Here is a 5,533-nt window from a genome sequence, read left to right on the forward strand (position 1 = left end):
CTTCTCCTAGGAATGATCTTGAGGCCATCTTCGATATAGGATCATATTTGAGAATAACTTACTCAAAAATAGCTATGGTGCCAATTGTAAGACTAAGATTGCAAATAAGAGGATGGGTGAATTAGTTGACTTAAAATTATGGCCACTTTTTCTGCAAAATCAAGAATTATGTGCACTGGAGAAATTATGTAGAAAATTAACAAGTAAAAAATCAAGAGATAAAGGAGAAGAGAGTACACTGAAATTTTATATTAGTTCACATTCTTGTCCACCGAAGGCTACGTCTAGTTATCCTACAGCACAAGATATTTCTTCACTAAATATTATGAGTTGTAATTATAATATCTCACCCCGAGACCTCCATGTATCTTACACACTCACTAATGCTTATGTCACTTCTTGAAATACACCTTTTCAAGTTACTCTATCCCTTTTCTTATAACACCCTTGTGAAAGAAAGATTTCTGAAATGTCAATGAAGAATTTACAACAACGGCAGGATTGCATTTACAAGTATTGAATGTAATATCACTTCTAATCTGATAACTCTTTGTATACTAAGTAATAATGCTCTTATAAGTTTGTAAAACTTTGAAACACTTTACTTTAAGCAACTCAAAAAATTCACGTACAAAGTTTAAGAACAAGTTGCAATATTGCAGAAAATATTTCAGAGAAATTTCAGAATTATGTTTGAAAGTTTGTGTAAGAGTTATATGTTTGATTGAGTTTCAAAGCCTTTAAATAGGCTTTCCAACCACCCATAACACCTCTTTGAAATGGTAGGAATTGATTGCAATGAAACCATATCGTTTGGGATGAAAATCATTCACTTTGAAATCTGAAAACTAATGCAACAGCTCTCAGTAATCGATTACAACCTTGAGTAATCGATTACTCAAACTCGTTGTCCAGCTAATCATTTAAAATTTAATTAGAGTAATCCATTATAGAATTTGAGTAATTGATTACCCTACATAGTTTTTGTTGAATAATTGGTTTTCTCACTTATGTTACCCATTACATAGATACAGTAACATGTTACACACATTTTTTTTAAAATTGTTTTGTTTATACTTGAAGTGTTTCAATTTTCTTAAAAATAGATTGGGCATTACTATTGTATATTCAAGAATATAGGATAGAAGTACCTATTTAGACTTAGACTAATTTGTCTTGATAAGTACTCTTCATTTTCTTCATTTTGGTGATGTTGGTGTCTTCATCAAAACTGTGTCAAGGTCAGGAGCAAATATCTTCTTCACAATAATTATTTTCTTTCATTTACTTTCCGCAACTAAGATTTACTTTTTGTCATTTACACTCCGCAACTAACATTTACTTTTCGTCATTTACTTTCTGCAACTAACATTTACTTTCAGTCATTTATATTTCCACAACTAACATTTATTTATTGCTTTATTATTTATTTCTTTATATCAACCCTTCGAAATAAGTAGTACGGTTAACTTCTAACTTTATTCTTTTATTTGTTTTATTCTTTGATACCAACCTTTCATAAGAAATGGTATGGTTAACTTAATAAAATGAGACCGGCTTTTATGGTATGGGTAAAAGGAACCCGAAAAGGGAGTAAATAAATAAAGTCATCAAATAAATAAGTTATTCATCACTCGTCACTCTAATTAAATTAAATAACTTGCACACCAACAAGTGACACGTTCTGTTGTTGAGGGGGGATTCCCAATGTAGAATCCGCTTTTCAACACTCCTTTTTCGGGTTCCTTTTAACCATACCATAAAGATCAATCTCATTTTATTAAGTTTATCATACCATTTCTTATGAAAGGTTTGTCTCAAAGAATAAAATGAACACAAGAATAAAGTTAGCAGTTAATTGTACCACTTCTTTCGAGGGTTTGGTATAAAGAATAAAGCAATAAATGTTAGTTGCATAAATATAAATGACAGCAAATAAATTTTAGTTCTGAAAAGTATATGTTAGTGTTAGATTATTATTCATCACTCTTTATTTGTCAAGTAACAATCCATTGATTGGATTTCACATTTGGCATATTATTCCTATGTACAAAGTTACAAACCATGAATTGGTTTGAATTTATGTTTTTAGGAATCTTTTAATCAATAAATAAAATTTATAAGTTAGCACTTTACTATGTTACACTTGTATCTCTTTTCAAGATTCAATTGTAGCATAGTATAGGGTTATGTCAAACCACGAGGAATTGTCTAATAGAAATATACTCACACTTTGTATCTTTTACCAAAAGTAAGAAACACGGAAAAACAATTTGTTATTTTATGAACTAAGAACCATGAAAAAGTAAAGAACTAATTATAAACAAATTTTTTAGGAGAAGATTGATTTAAAAGATGGAATTACTTCTAAACTCAAATGATTTTGAAAAACATTAACAAGTTATGTGTTATACTTTTGGTTAATTCCACAGACCATTTCTAAATCCTTCATCTAGTGTCCTAGTAGGATAAGATGATTTTCAAACCTTATGAAATACACTAAACAATAGTTAAGTGTCACTCGTCAAAGTAGGTTGTCACACCCTACTTCAGGCTTTGTTAACATCATTTAGCTTTAAACATAAGTTTCTTAAAATAGATGCTTGATATGGCATGTGAGCTAAGGTGTAGGTTATACTTTTTAGTTCACTCATCAACACTTTAAGAAGAAGCACTTTTGTATCTTTAAATCAAGTTTTAGGTGATCAAGCTAAAACCGCATTAAGAACTTCTTAAAGAATCAAAATTTAACCAAAAGCAATAACTTGAATGTATTGAAATCAAAAGATGATACAAATGAAGAAAAGAAATAACCTTACACCATAATCCAAATCGATGTGCAGGAGCATGAGTCATCTATCCAAGGATGAGATGCTTTTGGAACCAAATGAGATTACAAAATCATGTTTTTGCACCTCATTTGTCAACTCCTTTCTCCTCTTGAATTCTAAGAACAAAACACCTAAAAATAGCCTAAGAACACTCTCAAGTGAGAGAGAACCAAAAATGAAAAGAAGAAGAGAAAACTACAAAGAATGTACAATGTTTTTCAAAGTTGAAATGAGTGTGCCTTTTATAGGCACTAGAAGAGGCGCCTGGCGCCCCTGTCCAGACCGCCAAGCACCCTGGTCATGATGTTTGGCACACCCAAAGTTGGTAGGTCAGCAGCTTGTCTCATCTTGGCCAGCTAGCTTGGATAGCCTATTGTGGGCTATATTACATGCATGTTGACACTTCCTACTTGGATGTTCAGAACATATGTCATGCATGAGGTCATGTGCTTGGTTGTAAAGAATAGGCAAGTTGCTTGATGAGTTGGCCAAGCTTTCTTTGTGGCTAGGTTTCCTGACCTAGCTGCCTGGCCCTCTTTTGGCCCATGCCTAGCTGCCTGGTTCCATCATAGTGAAGGAACCAATCTTTCTTCAAGCAGAAGCAATCTTTGTTCCATGATTCTTGAATTGATTTTAGTTGTTACTTGGCACTTTTGACATGATTTCTTTAAGTCTAAGTAAGTTATTGAGTTGTGTATTGCTTTGCATACCAAACTTGGGTTTCTTGAAGGTAAAGAAAGGTACACTTCTTCAAGACTAAGTCATCTTTTTCTAGTGACAAGCTAAGCATACAACATGTCATACTTGGCTTGTTTATTTTGAGCATTTCCTTTTGAACTTTTGGCTTGTGATTTCGCATGATTTTTTGGCTATCGTTTGGGTTAATTGTTTTCGATCAATTTCCTACAAAATTCAAGGAAAACTTGGACAAGTGATGATCAAAAATTATATTATTCAAACACACAAAATTTATCTAAAAATGTTGAATTAAGTTGGTTTTCACATTTTTGTCATGACAAGTGTATGAAAATTAGGTATTTTTGGCACTTATCAACCACATCTATATAGCCAGGTTTCTCTTTTTTACTCTTTTATATTTTTTACTCATTCCTCTTTTATACTTACTTATCTAGTCATAGTCTGGGGCATATGTGAATATGATAGTGGTAAAAATGTTGTTGTAGTTTTTCTACTAAACAACCTTCAGTTTATGATGATATCAAAGGGAATTCAGATGCCAATGATTCCCTCTAATTCGAAACTATGAGTGGATAGAACCTTTATTTTACGTCATTTTCAATATGCAAAGGTAATTCCTCTAATAACTCTGATACATTTACTTTTATGGACTTTTGTGGTTAGTCTCTGTCTATTACTATTGACCATGATCTATACCACCTTCAAGTTGTAACTCCAGTCAATAGATTGTCGGCTGAGTTAGAATTGGATCAGCTTCAAAGTCCTCTCTATAATTCCACTCAATTGTCATCTTCGAAGGTGACAAAGGATACCATGACTGAATGAGTACTTATTAGCATTACAAAGTTACAAAAGTTACAGTACTCATTACAGACCTAAAGTACAAAAGTACATAAGACCTGAATGGGTCCTCTCTATAATGAGTACTTATTAACATTACAAAGTTATAGTACTTGTACTCATTACAGACCTAAAGTACTTATTCACATTCTTAGGGAAGTTTCACCAGTTTATAAATTATAACTAAAAACTCATTTGAATATGTAACTAGTAACTGAATGATTTCTATTGTTATATTACATTGGTCTCAAGTAATTTTATGTTCATATATTATGGTTGTTATTGTTTTTCTTAAACCACTTCCACCTTCACACTTTATTCTCATGTGCTCATTGTTCCATCTTTCGTTTATGGTCATTATTTCTCTTACATTTTTTGGTTATGTTCACTGTTTTTCTTATATTTGTTATCATTTTAAGCTTAAAATCTAATCTTCATTATGATTAATAAGTGCCAAAAATGCCTAATACTTATATACTTTTTATGACACTTATCCTTGGAAAAATTAAGAAAACCAACTTAATTCAACATTTTTTAGATAAAATATCACAATCTTGTATATATGCCTTGTGTATTTCTTTTGTAGGATTTAGGTGGAAAAGAGAAGAATTAATCAAATACAAACAAAATGCTTAAAATAGACCAAAATGACCCACAAATGACATGCTTAAGCTTGACATGGAAAGCTATGTGCTTAGCCTTAAGCATGACTCAACAAGACTTGGCCTATGTGGAAAAATCTGGAATCAACTTGAAGCTGCTCACAGAGCAGCTTAGTTGGGTCCAAGCCCACACCTGGCTGACCTAGACCCAACCTGGCACGGTTTGAACACAAGAGTTATCAGGTTGAGGTTGTTTTGAGCAAATTTCTTCAAGAATATCGATCTGGACACATTGCCCCTTATCTCTTGGGTGTTGCATTGCTTTGAAAATGTCAAACTGAATTTCATCATTTTCTAAATAGAGAGCAGCTTGGCGGTTGGCAGAAACTCCTATAAATAGGAGGCACTTCATTCACATATTGATACATATTCATTCACAATTCACATTCTCACATACACTTCCATTCCTCTTTCTCTCTAAATTGAATTCTTCTTTTCTTTTTGTAATTTTCTTGGAGAATTTCTACTCCAAATTAGTTTAGGTAAGTTTATTTTGTAGTT

This window comes from Lupinus angustifolius, chromosome LG11 (assembly GCF_001865875.1).
Source record: "Lupinus angustifolius cultivar Tanjil chromosome LG11, LupAngTanjil_v1.0, whole genome shotgun sequence".
Lineage (NCBI taxonomy): Eukaryota > Viridiplantae > Streptophyta > Magnoliopsida > Fabales > Fabaceae > Lupinus > Lupinus angustifolius.